The 19,065-nt window shown below is 40.1% G+C and overlaps 1 protein-coding gene across 8 annotated transcripts in view; it reads left to right on the forward strand.

Moving 5' to 3' along the window:
* PLAGL1 (PLAG1 like zinc finger 1) overlaps window positions 1–19,065 on the forward strand; it is an 82,718-nt gene that overhangs the window by 18,219 nt on the left and 45,434 nt on the right. For 6 of the 8 annotated variants that reach the window (XM_008531561.2, XM_070603208.1, XM_070603210.1 and 3 more), the window contains one exon: window positions 17,133–17,174. The gene's annotated coding sequence lies outside the window, so the exon portion shown is untranslated. Of the gene's footprint in view, window positions 1–17,132; window positions 17,175–17,413; window positions 17,520–19,065 lie in introns of those variants that run through there. The other 2 variants (XM_008531580.2, XM_070603211.1) reach the window with 1 other exon arrangement.

Below are 19,065 nucleotides of genomic sequence, written 5' to 3' on the forward strand. Positions count from 1 at the left end.
AGTGGTCTTTCTCTGTCTAGTCCCAGCTGGCTTTACTATCCTTACTGTCTCACTCCTCAGAATTAGTCCAGTGGCACAGCTGGTCTTAACTACTGATAGAACCGGAAGTCACTGCACTGTTTTTGAGGTTGCGCTTTTATTCATGCCATTTCCTCTGCCTCATGGATTTTCCAAACATTTTCCAGGCACTGGTCAGAGGATACTCACTCCACAATCCTACTAGCTAGATAGGAACCCTGTAATTTATAATCTATAGCCCTTGTTAAATTTTTACCTTTCATCACCAACCTTTATATCTAAATGTCATTTCCAGTTGGTCAGGTTCTTAGAGATGGGGTTCCAGTACCTACCATGATACTTTGCATACAAAGAGCTATTGCTAAATAGTTACCACTCTGAAGCACCTACTATAATTGTGCTAGAATTTTGCAAAGTAAGTATTATTGTCTCTGTTTTAAATTGTGAAGAAACTCAGTATCAAAGAGATTAAGAAACTTGCCCAACCGTGTAGTTAGTAAGTGGCAAAACTGGTTTGTCTGATTTCAAAGCTCTTGCTATTTCTTCTATGCCATAGTGCCTTGGTACTAAAAATAAGTCGTTAAATAAAATTATTAAACAGATGTAGTTATGATAAAACACACTACTGAAATTGCTTCACTGACATTGCCAGTATGCTACATGGAGTCTTTGCCTCAGTGACCAAGCTCGTTCCTGTGGGCTCACTGATATACTCCTACTTTCTTTGGATTTTCCTTCTAAGTTTTTATTGATACTAATGGATAAGGTTTGCGTAGTCTAATTTTCGCTTATTTTTGGGTCGGTGAAATAGAAACTTAAGCACTATTTGTTTGGTCTTTGTTTTTATTTTTGAGTAGAAATGTTTGCATTTGCCTGATAACCTTTACCAGGCACTATAGGTAAAATGAAGTACTTTTTCTCCTTTTATTGAGATACAAAATAGAAGAAAAAGCATATAAAGTGTACCGATCTTAAATATACAGCTTGATGAATTTTTGTATCTGTGTACACTTGTGTTACCAGTAGATCATGATAGACAATGTCGCATCCATCTAGGAAGAGAAGATTCTCTCGTGCCCCTCTGGCCGGTGCCTCCGTTGAAGGCAGTACTCTTCTGATTTCCATTACTGTCGATGAGTTTTGTCTATTCTTGAACTTTAAGAGTAACCAAATAGTATGTACTCTTTTGTATCTGACTTCTTTCAGCATAATTTTTGAAATTCACCTGTTGATGCATGTATAAACAGCTTATTCTTTGTTTCTCATATATATTTTTTCTGAGTCTCATTCCATTGTATCAGTCATACCACAATCTGTTTATCCATTCTGTTAATTGATGTGTGGGTTGTGTTCTCATTTTGGCTGTTACAAATAAAGCTGCTGTAAATAGTCATACATGGATCTTTTGTGGACATTGGCAGTGTTTTGCTGGGGAACATATCTAAGACTAGAATTGTTAAGTCGTAGGGTAGCTATACGTTCAGTTTTAGTAAATTCTGCCAAAGAGTTTAGCAGCAATGAACGCACTCCTGCTCGCAGTGAGAGTTATAGTTGTGGCTCCACGTTTTCACCAGCACTTGGTAGTGTTACTCTTTCATTTTCAGCCCTCTGGTGGGTGTGAGGTGATATCTCATGGTTTTCATTTGCATTTCCTTCATTATTAATAATATCGAGCACCTTTTCATATGTGCCTTAGAAAATTTGACATCATTTTGTGCAGTACTCATTCAAGTCTTTTGTGCAACAGGTTGTCATCTTACTGATTTGTAGGAATTCTTTATATTCTGGATAAGAGTCCTTTGTTGGATGTGTGCATTGTAAATAGCTTCTCAGTCTGTGACTTTTCTATTTTCTCTTTTAATGATGTCTTTTGATGAACAGAAGTTCTTAACAGTTTATCTATTTTTTGAATAGTTACTATGTTTTATGTCCTGTTAAGTAATCTTTGCCTAGTCCACAATCACAAAGATATTTATTTTCCCTTCACATTTAGGTCTGTGACCCATTCTATGATTTATCTCAGATTAACTTTTTGTATTATGTGAGATAAGGGTCAAAGTTAACTTATCCAGTATAGAAATCCAGTTGCTCTGGCATAATTCTTTTGAGAAGACTTGCCTTTCCTCCATTGAATTGCCCTTGTTGAAAATCAAATGTCCTTCTGTGTATGTGGGTCTGTTTCTGAGTTCTCGTTTCTGTATGTCGACCTCATGGTTGACAGTGGCTAGTCAAGCTCTAGCTATCATGTCAATATTCCAGCCAGGAAGAAAGAGGGAGAAATAAGAGCATGCTCCTTCTTCAAGGATTATTCCCAGAATTTGCACATAACACTTAAATACCTACATCTTGTCAGTCAGTCGTATGACAACTTTTGTCATCAAGGAACATTGGGAAATGTCTTTATTCTGGGGGCTCAAGTCCCCTTTTAAAATTCAGAGATTGTATTACAAAGGAAGAAGAGAAGAATGGATATTGGAGAACTTTTGCAGTCTTTGGCATAGCTTCTGTTTGTGAGCTCTTTGTAGGTGCATTTCATTTGATTAACTCAGCTGCCTCTTATGGCAGTTTCGTTACCATAACTGCAGAGATCACAGTCCTGTGATGGAAGACTCCCAGGTCTGCTGAACAAGGAGTGTGCCAAGTAGTAAGGCCGTCAGCTGCTTCCTAGTGAGACAAATGTCCAGATCTTGTTAAGGTTCCTCTCAAGTCACCCAGGGCTTCTTCTTCATATGACGTTGTTGCCATTATAGCAGTTGGGAGGGATTGAAATCCTAAATCATGAAAACGTAACGAAAGATGTACCTTAGCAGGTCTCCTAACAGAGTGGACCATAGTGGAAGGGAGAGCAAATGAAACATCTCTGGTCTTGGTTAGCTCCTAAACATCCCTCATCCTTTTTCATTTTGGAAAAGAGATTGGGGCCTAGATTCCAGTTCATCTGTTTGTTGCAATCTTACTGTTGGCTACTATTAATGTAGTCAGTGGATGTAGATTTTTCATTTCCTAGGAAATATTTAATATTACTAGACCTTGAAACAAAAGGTGCCTGTGTGATAATTAACTTTTGGGCCCACCCAGTGTTAAATGTCCTTCCCTCTTTCATCCCTGGTAAAGACACTCTGAAATATCCAGGAAGGGCAGATGTCTTAGTTTACTTGGGCTGCCATGACAAAATACTGCAGACCGGTGGCGTAAACAACAGAAATTTGTTTAACAGTGTTTACTCACAGTTCTAGACTCTAGAAGTCCAAGATCAAAATGCCAGCGATTTCATTTTCGGGTGAGGCCTCTCTCCTGGCTTGTGGATGGCTGCCTTTCACTGTGTAGTCACGTGGCCTCTCCTCTGTGCGTTTGTGAAGGGAGAGTGCTCTCTGACATCTCTTCCTCCTCTTATAAGGGTACAAGTTCCACCTTATGATCTCATTTAACCTGAGTTCCCTCTTTTAAAGGCCCTGTCACCGAATATGACCATATTGGAGGTTAGCGCTTCAACTTTGGAGGGACGCAGTTCAGTCTATAGCATTCCCCCCAGTCCCCCTTCAAATTCATGGCCTTATTTCATGCAAAATACATTCATTCCATTGCAACAGTCTCATGTTAAGCCATTCCAGCATAAACTCAGAAGTCTACCGTCCAAAGTCTCATCTAAATTAGGTGTGGATGAGACTTGAGGTATGATGTACCTTGAGGCAAAATTCCTCTCCAGCAGTGAACCTGTGAAAGCAAACGAGTTAGGTGGTTCCAAAATACAGAGTGGGAGAGGTATAGGATAGACATTTCCAGTCCAAAAGGAAGAAGTTGGAAAGAAGAAAGGGATTGATGGATCCCAAATAAGTCCAAAGTCTAGTAAGGCAAATTCCATTGGGTTTTAAGGCTCAAGAATAATCCTCTTGGGTTTGATAATCTGCCCTCTGGTCTCCTGGCCCTAGACAGTGGCCCCACCCCCTCAGTTGTTTTGATAGCCCCAGCCTGGTCCACGGAGACCAAGGCTAGGGGCCCCACCCTCTGAATCCAAGGAGGAAACAGCTTTGCCCCCTGGGCCTGTAGTGGGAGAAGAATGCCGAGGGTGTCTGAATTGCTTCTGGGGTCGTTCTTTCCTTTTCTTGAAGAATAAAGTATGTTTGCGGCCAAATAGCTCTGTTATCTAGTCCTTTTCAATCTCAGAAGTCCAAAAGCCTTCCTTTATTTCATCCCATCTATGTTTCCTTTGGACCAAACTGGCAGTGTGTCTGGTAGTATAATCCCACGTCTATTCCTGGCTTCTGCTGACTTGGCTGCTTAACTCCAAGGGTAATCTCCTTATGGAGGATTGTCCAGCCACACCCTTGGTGTTCTCTTCAGAACATGCTTTCTCATTTTTTGCAATATGGGTAGACAGAATTTTTCCTAATCTTAAAATCCTCATTCCTTTTCACTTAACGATTCCTTCAATTTACCTCTCTCCTCTTGCATTTTGCTATAAGCAGTAAGGAGAAGCCAGGCCATACCTTTAACACTTTGATTAGCAATCTCTTCTGCCAAGTATCCAGTTTCATCACTTGCACATTCTTCCTTCCTCTGAACACTGGAACACAATTTTACCAAGTTCTTTGCCACTTTATAAGAAGCATCACCTTTCCTCCAGTTTCCAATAGCAAGTTCTTCACTTTCCTCTGAGTTCTGAATAGAATCCCCTTTAATGTTCATATTTTTACCAACATTCTTGTCAAGGCAATCCAGACTTTTTCTAGCATGCACCTCCAAACTCTTCCAGCCTCTACCCATTACCCAGTTCCAATGCCACTTCCACATTCTTAGATGTTTGTTAACAGCAGCACCCCACTTCATGGTACCAAAGCTGTGTTGGTCTGCTTAGGCTACCATAACAGAATACTGCAGATCAGATGGCTTAAACAGCAGGAACTTATTTTCTCATAATTCTAGAGGCTAGAAGTCCAAGATCAAGGTGCCAGCAAATTTGGTTTCTTATGAGACCTCTCTTCCTGGCTTGCAGATGGCTGCCTTCTTGCTGTGTCCTCACATGGCCTCTCCTCTGTGTGTGTGCACGCAGAGAGAGTGGTCTCTGGTGTCTCTTTGTCTTCTTAGAACACCAGTCTTATTGGATTAGGGCTCCACCCTTAACCTCATTTAACCTTAATTATCTCCCTAAAGGCCCTGTCTTCAAAGTTAGGGCTTCAATATGAATTTGGGGGGAATGCAATTCAGTCCATAACAGTGGGCTGTCTAGAAATGCATGGCGTTGTAAAATATTGAAACAATATAAGCTGCTTTAGTGTTCATGCTACTCTCATTGTCTGCTATATATTTTATAAAAATGATATTAGTGTTTATGATGCAATTAGTTTAGCTTAGCTGCTGCTGGAGATTTCAAGAGCTTGTGTGAAGTAGGGCTGTGATGTTCATCTCTCTGCACGTCTGTGAAGCGTGAAGTCAGTGTCATGTTTTAAGGGTAGAACCTTGTCGCGTTCAAGATGTTTAAAACTGCAATCTAGAAAATTGCTTCTAAACAGCTGGGGAAAGATGTTCATATTCTCAGAGGACATGCTGTAGAACATTATTCATTGTGAGGTTTGAAAGTCTGTAGTGTGTGGGAAAGTGGTTGCTTTTTCTGACACATTTCTGCGATTATTAAAATGATCCAGATCCAGACATAGTCTTTGGATATAATAGATTATAAATTTCACCAGTACACTTTAAGGATTTAATTTTTTTGGAGTGACCTACCTGTTTCTGTTAATTTCAGTTTCCCCCACAATGTTGGAGGAGTACATGATGGAAAATATTGTAGTTTTGAAGTGTAAACATGTTACTCAGACTTCTAAAAATTTAAGTAGATGGTATCTGTGTGTGTGTAAAACAGGGAGCATTTAATTTTCTCTATTAGGCTGACAATTCAAAATATTCGTGTGTGTGTTTTAGAGTGGGTGAGGAAGATTGGCCCTAAGCTAACATCTGTTGCCAATCTTCCTCTTTTTTTTGCTTGAAGAAGATGGTTGCTGAGCTAACATCTGTGCCAGTCTTCCTCTGTTTTTGTATGGGACGCCACCACAGTGTGGCTTGATGAGCAGTGCCAGGTCCACGCCTGGGATCTGAACCTGCAAACCCCAGTGCGTAAGCTTAACCACTACGCCACTGGGCCAGCCACCTAAAATCACTGAATTTCCCTGTCTGCTCTTATGCTGGCTTGGATTAAAATAGGAGAGAGTCGAAGGAGATTTGATTGGTCTGTCAGGTTGGGATATGTTGGAGAAGAGGACTGATCAGAGATTGTGTATGTTGAAGACCATGTTTATTTCATGAATGTCCTCTTAGAAGCTGACGCTGTTCAGAAGCCAGCGTCCCTGGTCCTGGAATTGTTTCGATGAGTGGTGGGAGTGACATCATGTTTTCCATCTCTTGCCTGGTTATTTTGTCCTGAATTACCTGTATATGGTATTTTTAAATGGGAAATGTCAAGTTTTGCTGGCCAAATAGGATCCAGGACTACATAAAATCTTTGGTGGGGGGGGGGGTGGGGGGGCTTAGGAGCAGCTACTGTAGAGCTAATTGTAGTAAAGGCAGCGTCTGACCTCCCTTTTTGGAGCACAGACGGACGTGGAACAGTTCCTCCTGAATTGTCATTTCTGGATCCCCATTTGTAAGGAGGAGATGAAGTAAAGTAAATAGAAAAGGTTTCCAGATGAGAAGGAGATCATAGATCTGGTAAAAGAAGGGGTCAACAGTAAAAATACAAACACAGACAGTACATAGTGGCAATAGTGAAGTGCCCTAGAACTAGTAAAAAATCGTCTTATAATAGAAGAAATTTGATATGAGCACAAATCTACTTTAAACAGCATAGTCTCTTTTTAGATCAGGAAGGAGGAACAAGATTTGATGCTGTAGCTTATAAATGCTACTTATGTAATGAAAGAGAATGTATAGGCATTCCTCGTTTTATTGCATTTGCTTTATTATGTTTCACCGATAGTGCTTTTTTAATAAGACCTTCCACCAGCAAAAAGATTACAATTCACTGAAGCCTTGGGTAGTGGTTAGCATTTTTAACGTTAAAGTATTTTTAAATTAAGGTATGTACATTGTTTTTTTAAGATATTTTGCTATCGCACACTAATAGACTACAGTATAATGTAAACATAACTTATGTACACCTGGAAACCAAAAAAGTTGTGTGATTTGCTTTGTTGGCATATTCGCTTCACTGCAGTGGTCTGGAACCAAATCTGTGGTATCTCCAGAGTGTGCTGCGTTAACTGGGTAAGTTCTGTCCACAAGAGATTTGGTGGCATTTTTAACATGACCGAGGAAGAAAGAGATCTGATGAGCAGAGAAGACTGTCTGGTCCCCCAGTATCTATATTCCTGTGGTGTAGAATATGGTAAAGTTATTCCTCTGACTGTCAACAATTGATACCACTGTCCATTAGCTCATTTAACTAGCTTCCCTTGTGTGTGGATTCTGCTCCACTGAGAAACCTTGTGTACTAGTCAGGAGAGGCTGGGTTATGCTGTGAAACAAACAGCTCCAAAAGCTCAGTGGTTTCAAACAATGACAATTGCTAGTTTATTGCTTGCCCATCTGCATGTGCAGAGTAGATTGGTGGGAGTTTCTCTGTTACATAGTCAGTCAGCACCCTCATACCTCGTGGCTGCGTGATCTGAAACACATGGTGGTGAGGATGGTGTCCATAACACAGGAAGAGTGTTCGAGGGCTTCATTAAATACCGTGGTTTGGAATACTTGTTTCTGCTCATGGCCCGTTAGGTAAAACAAGCCCTGTAGCTCCCTGCCAACTGTAAGGGAGTGGGGAATGTACTCATCTCATGTGCCCAGAAGAAGATGACTGGATATCAGTGAGCACTGGAAATTTCAACCACAATCAGCCCTTTTGCTCATTAAATACTCACTTTTCTTCCTAAATGCATACTAACTCCCTCCCCAAGGGGTGCAAACTGACTTTCCATCCAATTAGTGTATCCCACTCAGTGTCTTGGATTTCTGGGTTATGTGCAATAATTTCTACATTAGCCCTAGGCATGGCTTCTCTTGATTGAGAGACCTACGAAATAAAAATCCAAGTTATCACGCACACCTCACTTGCCACCACACGTATGTAATATACAATGGTAGGAGAGGGAGAGGTTAACTACAGTAAACTATCCCATCTAGAAAAGGGAAACATGGAAGACACGCTGGAGTGGCTCGCCCATAGCAATTCTGAAATTCTTCATGAGCTGTCAGGGACACCCTGGGGGAGCAAAATGTTTCTTCATTAGGGCCCAATCCTATCTTTTTGTTCATTGTTTGCAGAAGCTCTCTGGGGGGGTTCTTCCTTCTCTTTTATCTTCCTTAACTACATTTGAAGTGGGGAGTGGAGACTTTGCTGTGTTTGGGAACTGAGCAACTCTTTCTGCCCACTTCCTCCATATAGACGGTTGGGAGCCAAAGGATCATTTTAAGACTTCAGCTGATAGGCTGATTCTCTTTGGCAGCACAGTTCTCTCCAAAATCTAGACGGTTTCTTATCTGTTTCCAATCAGTTCTATGTGCTAGTAAACACACCCCTATTTTTTTCTTTTTTTTTTTTTTTTTTGAGAAAGATTAGCCCTGAGCTAACATCTGCTGCCACTCCTCCTCTTTTTTGCTGAGGAAGACTGACCCTGAACTAATAACCATGCCCATCTTCCTCTGCTTTATATGTGGGACACCTGCCACAGCATGGCTTGACAAGCGGTGTGTAGGTCTGCACCTGGGATCCAAACCGGTGAACCCCTGGCTGCCGAAGCTGAATGTGTGAACTTAACTGCTGTACCACCAGGCCAGCCTCTTTTTCTTTTGTTTTGAGACCTGGTTCTCAGATCTGCTACATTGATCTGCATTCTCACTAATATAGCTCTCTTTCTGAACCTAAAGAAAAGTATTTTGGGACTAGTTGGCCTCTGTTGGAAAACTTTACCCTTAATCTGCTCTTTTTCCTCAGTCATTTTATCCGGGTAAAATGATTTAATGGATACATTATCTATTCTTGTCCTGAGTCAGTTTAATTAAAAGAAAAATATTTTCCCAGTCTTTAACTGTTAGTATGGGAGTTGAGAAGTAGTTAGTTCTTGTAACGCTGCAAATCTGAATTGTCTGGAACTTCTCCATTCTCCTTCACTTCTTGAAAACTGGATAGTTCTTTTCTGAGCTCATCTCTTTCTTGACTCTTGCCAAATGCGGCCAATAATAACCAATGCACACTTCAAATGCTTTGTTTTCTTACCTCTTCTAGAGCTGCAAGTTCATTAGGCAGAGATCTGCCTCCTGAGGTACCAGATCAAATGCTTTACCAGATATGTTTCCACTGTATAAAGTACATCACTATCTTTCTAGCCCTTAAGATCAGCTTCCTGACTGCTTCCTGACCACTAAACCAAGGTCATATAGTTTAGATTTTTCCTAGAGAAGCATCCTACTTCTGGTACCAGTTTCTGTGCAGTCAGGTTGGGCTAATGTGATGCTGTGTTAACAAGCCCCCCCCCCCCCCAAACCTCAGTGGCCTCACAGAAGAATAGTTCATTTTTTTGCTGACACTAAACATCCATTGTGGATTTGCAGGAGACTCTGCTTCTTACAGACAGACTCAGGCCTATGGATGCCACCAACTGGTAGCTATGTGCTTTCTGGAATAGGTGGCTTTCTCCATTGCCATTGTAGGGAAAGAGAATATTAAATCGTCTTACATTAGTAATTAACTGTTTATTAGCAGCCTAGAACTAGTCATGTGCCTGCCTAACTATAAGGGGGTGAGAAGTTCAAGTCAGAATATAGACTGAAGGATTTGGACTGTACATGTAAATAGTTGGAATTTATAAGTTAAGCTAATTAACTCTGAAAATATACTCTTATCATTCCTTGAGCAATTTATCTCATATGACCTGGAAACCAGGTTTGAATGTGGAATTCTTGGAGTCTTGAGATTTCTGCACTTCGAGAACCTGGCAGCATAGGGAGAGCTGGTCCATCTTCCCTTCTCTTCATGTTCCAAGCCCAATTCTGCACCATAAAGAGCATGCATTTGACCTGTGTTCACACCCCTGCAAACAACAATGCCTTGGTCACCTCTTGGGCCCATGGCTGCATAGACAGTGGCCTGGTGGTGTCCTCAAAAACATGGGTCTGGGGAGCCAGCCCTGATGGTCTAGTAATTGAAGTTCCATGCTCTCCGCTTTGGCAGCCCAGGTTCGGTTCCTGGGTGTGAAACCACGTCACTTGTCTGTCAGTAGCCATGCAGTGGTGGTGGCTCACATCGAAGAACTAGAAGGATTTACAACTAGAATATACAACTGTGTACTGGGACTTTGGGGAGAAAGAAAGAAAGATTAGCAACAGATGTTAGCTCTGGGCAAATCTTTCACAGCAAAAAAAAAAAAAAAAAGGAAAACCCTCACAAGTCTGGGGAAAAGGGCTATGCAGTACCTGGTAATAGGCTTGAAGCTCTTTGGACAAGGAATTCCATGGTTCCAGAAACCTGGAGCATAGTCTGGGAGGGGCGTCTGGGCCTGGGTGGATATGTCCCCTTAGACCCTTGGACTTCTCACTCTAGAGGGAAGGGTTTGCTACAAACTCCCTTTGCCCAGGTTTAAGGGCAGTACTGAGCAAGTGAGTCTAGAAAATGAGAATAGGATATAGGTGAGCACACAGGTCTGTACCATACTTTGCTTGAGCTTCCTCATTTAGCCTCCTAGGTAGAGCAAGGGAGGGAAAATGCCCTGGTCACCAAGGTTGAGTATCACGCCTTGACATTTATAATTCTCATTATAAAGTCCCATTGTGATATGTAAGTTAGTTTCTTCTGTGTTAGCTCATAGCAAATTTGCATCCATCCTAAGTTTTCTGACGTCGTGGAGGTATTGGAACTATGTCGCATCTCTCTGAGTGATACCTTTACCTTGTTACCATGTGATAGGAACTACTCAGAGACCATGAGATCTAACCATCATGAAGGGCAGGCAGCCTGGGGTGCAGAATTCAGGTGATCAGGTCAAATGCTGGCTCTACTTCTTCTTAACTGTCTGATACTGGGAAAGGTTTTATTCTTTCTCAGCCAAAATATTCTTATTTGTACAAAGAGTTGTATTCTTGGGTTGATATAACTCATAATATACACCAAGCGATCTACGCAGAAAATATTCATCGGTCAAGCGAAGTCCTTTTTCTCAATTAAAAGTGATGAAAAACGATGAGATATACCAAGGAGTAAGTGAGATTTAATGCAGGGAGGGTGGCATAAGGGAACAAGGAGGTGGGTCCCTGGAAGATGAAGTCCTTAGTCTGATATCCTGAAAAGAGTGTTTTAGGAAAGCTCTGGGCTCTCGCTTATCTCCAAGGGAAGGTGTGTCTTTACAATCTCAACCTAGTAATCTCTCTCGAGCTTCAGCGTCCTGATTTTTTAAATGAGGATAATAAGAATTGTTTGATGACCTTGATAAGGATCCTTTGATAGAGTGGTGGAGATAAGAGCCAGGGGAATGGGTTGGAAACTGAATAGGAGGTAAGGAAATGGGGATTATCTGAATTTCCAGTTCTTTTCAGAAGTTGGTCTGGGAATATAGTGAGAGCTGGAGGGGTGATGGAGGTCAATGCAGGTTTAGTTTATTAAAGGTTGGTAAGTATCAGAGCATGGCTGTATCTTGAGAAGTTTCTCTAGTAGAAAGGGAAAGGATGATATTGTGGAGGAAACTGAATGGAGACGTGGGGTTGACCTTTGGTGCTAGGAAAGGAAGTCTATGGATTTGGTGTTAGAAAGAGGACATGCTCTATCCAATAGCTTTTTTCTTTCCCCCAATGAAGCATGAAGAGGACGTGTTAGCCGAGAAATGTACGTACAGTGGTCCCCTCTTATCTGTGGTTTCGCTTTCCGAAGTTTTGTTTACCTGCAGTCAGCCACAGTCTGAAAATATTAAATGGAAAATTCCAGAAATAAACAATTCACACACTTTAAATTGTGCACCATTCTGAGTAGTGTGATAAAATCTTGCGCTGTTCTCCTCCGTTCCACCTGGGACGTGAATCATCCCTTTGTCCAGTATATCCACACTGTGTACACTTCCTGCCCGTTAGTCACGTAGTAGCCGTCTCAGCTATCTGATTGACTGTCATGGTATTGCAGTGCTTGTGTTCAAGTAACCCTTGTCTTACTTAATAATGGCCCCAAAGTGCAAGAGTAGTGATGCTGGCAATTTGAATACGTCAAAGAGAAACCATAAAGTGCGTCCTTTAAGTGAAAAGGTGACAGTTCTTAATAAGGAAAGAAAAAAACGTATGCTGAGGTTGCTAAGACCTATGGTAAGAATGAATCTTCTATCTGTGAAACTGTGAAGAAGGAAAAAAATTCATGCTAGTTTTGCTGTCGCACCTCAAATATGTATGTACAATAGGAAAAAACATAGTATGTATAAGGTTTGGTACTATCTGGGGTTTCAGGCATCCACTGGGGGTCTGGGAACATATGCCCCGGGGATAACAAGAGTGGGGAGGTGTTCTGGAGTTGTTGAGTAGGCTCTAGAAGCCACCTGAGTCTGAGCTGACAGAGTTAACATGAAGTCAGCCTCCTCACAGTGAGACCCCATCTCTGAGCCATCCCTCCCCCGTTTCTCCTGCGGTAGACATTCTACTCTATTGTTTCTCCTCATTTTTAATATCCCCTGAGACACTTTCCAGTCACCCTGAGCTGCCTACCTGGGCTGTCCAAGTTATCTCCATGGTACCCATTATTGTTTGGTTAGCGCTCTGGTTACAAAAGTGCATGGGTTTTGAGTAGTCTACCCTGACTTTTCCCCCCAACTCTTGTGGGTTTCGGTGTGGCAGTTTGTAGAGAGTGACTGGCTTGTCTTCATCTCTGTATGGTCATCACAGTGGACTGAATGTTTATGTCCTCCCCAAATTCATATGTTGAAATCCTTCCCCCTACTGTGATGATATGTAAAGTGGGGTCTTTGGGAGATAATTAGGTCATGAGGGTGGAGCCTTCATGAATGGGATTAGTGCCCTTAGAAGAAGAGGCCAGAGAGCTGGCGAAGCTAGTTGTTTTTCCACCACGTGAGGCTACAACAAGAAGACAGCAGTGTGCAGCCCTGAAGAGGGTCCTTAGCAGGAGCCCAACCATGCTGGCACTGTGATCTCAGACTTCCAGCCTCCAGAACTGTGAGAAATAAATGTTTATTGTTTAAGTGCTCCAGTCTATAATTTGTTTCCTGATCTAAGACAGTTATGGTTAGTTTTTTATATCCTAGAATTTTGAAGTCCTTTAATATAGGTTAATAAGCTATATCATCTTCCTGGCAGGTAAATGAAATTTAAAGGAAGGTGCCCACAATAGTCCCTGATGCTGGGTCCTGCCTTTCAGTGAGGTCTTGATTCCCTTCCATGTCAGGATCCAGGTTCCTGGAAACCAGAAACTCTGGTAAAGAGGAGCTAACATGCCATTGTCTTTATTGAGACTGTGCTCTTCAAAAGTGTTTCTTGGTCTTTGTGCGGGGCTATGTGCAAGCCTAGGTGTACAGATATAGTCCCTATCCTCTAAGAATTTAACAATTTAAGAAAAACAGTGAACATGAGCATAGGTGTTATAGCTGTGGTGACATGCAAACAAAACAAACATGAAAAATTCAGCCAATTTTGTGGAATGTTTTAGGATGAAGAACCGCTGAAGAGTGATGTAAGTATTGTGCTTGCTCTGTGTACGCCAGGGTGACTGTGTTTGGCAATAGAGTGAGGAAGAGGGCCGTTAGTGCTTAGGAGTAACCACTGTTACTCACCAAGACTCACTGGGAAGACTTTCACTGTTCGTCGTAGAAACCAGTGGTAACACAAAACGACTTGATTTCATCATCATAGGTTTCTTTGAAGAAAAGTACAACCCAGATGCTAAAACCCTTGATCCAGGTGTCATGATCAGCCATTTGTTAGTTGTGTGACCTTGGGCAACTTACTAAACCTCTTGGTGCCTGCCTTTCCTTATGGGTCAAAAAGGGATAATATTGGTGCATACCTCATAGGGTTGTTATGAGGATTAAATCAGATACTAAATATAACATTCCTAGATAATATCACGGTAAGCACTCAAAGGTTGCTTGTTAGAAAAATATTGAAAATACTCTCTATCAGAAATGGATCCAGCAGGCAGAAAATCAATAACGACATAGTTGAATATAACAACATCCATCAATCAACTAGATATAATTGACATCTATAGACTACTTTATCCAACAAGAGCAGAATATACATTCTTCTTCACTCAGAAGGTAAAAACGACAAACACACATCAACAGAGCTTAGATTGGTGGTTACCAGAGGGGAAGGGGGGAGAGGGAGAGAGAAAGGGGTAATTAGGCACATGTGTGTGGTGATGGATGGTAATTAGTCTTTGGGTGGTGAACGTGTTGTAATCTACACAGAAATCAAAGTATATGACAATGTACACTTGAAATTTATATAATGTTATAAACCACTATTACTGCAATAAAAAAAGAATCAAAAATTAAAAAAAAAGACCCCCCACCCAAAAAAAAGAATATACGTTCTTCTCAAGCTCACATGGAACATTCACCAAGATAGACCACATTCTGGGCCATAAACACACCTTAACAAATTTAAAGAGATAGCAATCATACAATGTGTGCTCTCACAACACATTGTAATTAAACAAAAATCAACAATAGACAACTGGAAAATGTCAAAATATGTGGAGATGAATTGACACACCTACAAATAACACATAGGTCAAAGAAGAAATCCCAGGATGAATTTAAAAATACTTTTAACTAAAAATGAAAGCATAACTTATCAAAATGTGTTGGATGCAGAGAAAGCAGTACTTATAGGGAAATCTGAGTATCAAATGTGTATATTAGAAAGGAAGAAAGATCTGAAATCAATAATCAAGTTTCCACTTTAGGAAACTAGAAAAAGAAGAGGAAACTAAAACTAAAGTAAGCAGAAGAAGTAATACAAATTAGAACAGAGATCAGTGAGATTGAAAATAGGAAATCAATTGAGAAAAGCAATGAAACCAAAAGCTGGTTATTTGAAAAGATCAATAAAATTGATAAGCCTCTAGTGAGGCTAACTAAGGAAAGAAGAGGGAGTGTACAATTACTAATATCAAAAATAAAAGGACATCACTTCTGATCCCTTGGATGTTAAAAGGAAAGGGAATAATGTGAACACAAATTTGCTATCTTAGATGAAATGGACCAACTCTTTGAAAGACACAGTCTTTCAAAACACACAAGAAGAAATAGACTATCTGATTAGGCCTCTATCTATTAAATAAATCAAATAGTTACCTTCCAAAACAAAAAGCACCAGGCCCAGATGTGTTTACTGGTGAATTCTGCCAAACATTTAAAGAAGAAATTATGCCAGTTCTCTACAGTCACTTTCAGAGGATAGAAGCAGAGGGAATAGTTCCTATCTTATCCTATGAGGTCAGCATTAACCTAATACCAAAAACAAAGACATTAAAAAGAAAAGAAAACTACAGATCAATATCTCTCATGAACTTAGATTAAAAAATCTTCACAAAATATTAGCAAATTGAATCCAAGAATGTATAAAAAGAATTATACACCATGCCAAGTGGGATTTATCCCAAGTATGCAAGGCTGGTTCTTGATTCGAAAATCAGTTAATGTAATCCATCATATCAACAGGCTAAAGAAGAAAAATTGCATGATCATATCAATAGATGCAGAAAAAGCATTTGACAAAATCCAACACCCATTCATGATTTAAAAAAAAAAACTTAGGAAACTAGGAATAGAGGGGAACTTCCTCAACTTGGTAAAGAATATCTACAAAAACCTTACAGCTAACATCATACTTACTGATGAGAAAGTAGAAGCTTTCCTGTTAAAATCACAAACAAGGCAAGAATGTCCCCTCTCATCACTCCTTTACAGCATCATACTTGAAGTCCTAGCTAATGCAATAAGACAAGAAAATAAAAGGAATATAGATTGGGAAGGAAGAAGTAAAACTGTCCTTGTTCACAGATGACGTGATCATCTATGTAGAAAATCCAAAAGAATTGACAAATACTCCTGGAACTAATAGGTATTATAGTAAGGTTGTAGAATACAAGGTTAGTATACAAAAGTGAATTGCTTTCCTGTATACCAGCAATGAACAAGTGGAATTTGAAATTAAAAACACTTTCCTCTTGGGGCCAGCCTGCTGGTGTAGCGGTCAAGTTCATGCACTCTGCTTTGGTGGCCCAAGGTTCACAGGTTCAGATCCTGGGTTCGGACCTATGCGCTGCTCATCAAGCCATACTATGGTGGCATCCCACATGCAAAATAGAGCTAGATTGGCACAGATGTTAGCTCAGGGAATATATATTCCTCTCAATTTTGCTGTAAAAGTAAAACTCTAAAATAATAAAGTCTTTTAAAATATATATTGAAAATACAGAATTTGTGAGTTTAGATGATACTTTGAGCTTGCTTTTTACCTTTTGATTTTTGAAGTGAGTAATCTTTGTTATGGTAACAACATGGAAAAAGCTGCCTTCCAGAGAATTTGTTCCTTAAACTTATTCTTTAATGCAGCAAAATAGAATTCTTTGTGATTTGACACATAACTAGGTAGTAGTCTCTTATGTAAGTTATTTAGTAAGATAGTTATTGTCTGAAAATTGATATTATTATTTTAGTGTTAAAAATAGATAGGCAAGGGGTTAGGGACAGAAGGGGGGTTGTGGGGATGGAGGTGGGTGTGCTTGTCAAAGGGCAACATCAGGGATCCTTCTGGTGATGAGGAGTGTTCAGTGACTTGACTGTGGTGGTGGATATGTGAGCCTACAGGTGATAAAATTCTGTAGAACTAAATACACACAATCTAGTACAATGAAACTGGGGAAATCTCAAACGACGAGTGGGTTGTATTAATATAAATATACTGATTGTACTTTAGTTTTGTGAAATGTTACTATTGGGCGAAACTAAGGGGTACTCAAGATCTCTCTTAAAACCACATGTGAATCTGCAATTATCTCCATAAAATTACTATCAAACAAATGCATGGGCAACTATTAGATAAAACTAGTAAATAATTTTTATTTTTGTTTTTAGGTTGTTCCCGCCTGATTGACAACATAGTCATCATTGGCTTTTGTAAGTTGATATTTAAATTTTTTTATTCTCCGCCCCCAACATTTTGTATTTTGTAGTTACATGAGAGTACTTTTCTAGAGAAGTTAGAGCAAAACTTTTTAATTATTTGTTGCTTATATTATTTTAAGGTCTGTTTCACTTTTCTGATACCATTAGATGATACATAGTTATTTTGAGGAAGTTTGAATTACACATCTTGGGCTAGGGCCATCTGTTTCTTTGGCGTGACTTCCTAACAGGGTTATGATTGGTGGGAGCAAAGTGCCGTCTGTGGAGCTGAGGTTGTATATACATCCATCCTGTGGGACATCACAGTCTTCACCCAGAACATCTCTGTGACAGATGGTAAGAGAGACCCAATATCCTGGGAGAAAGCCACTAGTGTGAGCCACTTGACTAGTGAGGGAAAATGAGTTCCCTTTCATTTGTCTGTGAAAATCTGGCAATTAGGTGAAATGAGGGGAGGATTCCAGATTGGGAGAATTTGGCTTCATTCCCATTTTGTCATTTGGAGTAGCTATATTTCTGCCCCATAATTTTTTCTTTGTAGTATATTGATAAAAACTTACAACTCCTGTTTTAGTAATGGGGAGTTGTGTTTTTTTTTTTAATTCAATAAAATCCAAATGCTGATAATGGGGAGATTTGAGCAAACAGTTTTGACCAGAGAAAGTGAAGATGGCTTTGCTGTCCATCATGGTAGCAATGGAGGATAATATTGTTACGAAGTAGCATAATGGAAATTTGCGTTTTCTGACGGTAGGTATTGAAATTGATATCTTGAATCTTGTTCTAGTGGGTTTTGTTTCACCTATTTTGAGGCCACTAGGAAGACACACACCTCTAATATAGTCTTCTGCAAAGTATATGCCCTGGTATATTCATTCCTTTTGATATTAACTGATGTTATATAGGAAAGAGGCCAATGGTCATGTAAATTTGGGGAAAAAAATTGAATTAAAATTAAATTAGACTTATTTCCAACAACTGTTTATGTAAGAGAGCCTGTGGTCTATGGTGTTTCTCAAACCTTTCACAATATAACCTCTATCTCATTAAACATACCAGAGGACCAGTGCTCCATGGAATGTTTTTGGGGAAATACTGCTTCGAAATTTAGAAATTGATATAAATGACAAGATCTGTTACACATTTTTTACAATGATAGCAAAAGAAAGTAAGGACATTTGAGCTAGAATGGAGGAAGTGTAGCATAAAAGGACTGTTGAACCAACTTAAAACAGTTGACATAGACTTAAGCATAAATAATTATCTTGAAAGTAAAAATGCGTGATGTATTATTCCTCGTTGTGGTCATCTGCTCATTCTCACATCACTGTTCCTCATTCCTTTGAAGATTTAGTTCCTGGCTCACTGTCTTTCTCTCCAAGAGTAATGTGTCCTAATTCTTGGTGATTTTAAGCCCACACAGGTGGCCTTTCAATACTCTGGCTTCTCACTTTCTTAATTTCCTCTCCTTCAGTGATCTTGTCCCCCAACTTTTCAGTCATGTCCTCCCGTGGTCATGTTGTGGACCTAGTCATTAACAATAACTGTTTCCCTCTATGACCTTGATTTCAAACATCCCATTCTCCACCAGTCCCCCCACCCCAACGAATGTTTAACTCCATCTAGACATTCCACTTTTCTGCTGCCCAACGCTTCCCTCATATCTCACATCCTTCCGTACTCAAAGTAAATAGCCTACCCTATCACTAAAATCGCCCATACATTCACCTCCCTTCTCCCTCCTTCTTGCTTTGTTGTACTTGGCTGTGTAAACCCCAAAGCCTTGGTCTGCCTATTTCATGCCTGTATCTGTCCAGCTGAACATAGCAGGGGAAGAATAGCCAGCCATGCTCAATGGTCTTACTTTAACTCTTTGATTGCT

This window comes from Equus przewalskii, chromosome 32 (assembly GCF_037783145.1).
Source record: "Equus przewalskii isolate Varuska chromosome 32, EquPr2, whole genome shotgun sequence".
NCBI classification, from domain to species: domain Eukaryota; kingdom Metazoa; phylum Chordata; class Mammalia; order Perissodactyla; family Equidae; genus Equus; species Equus przewalskii.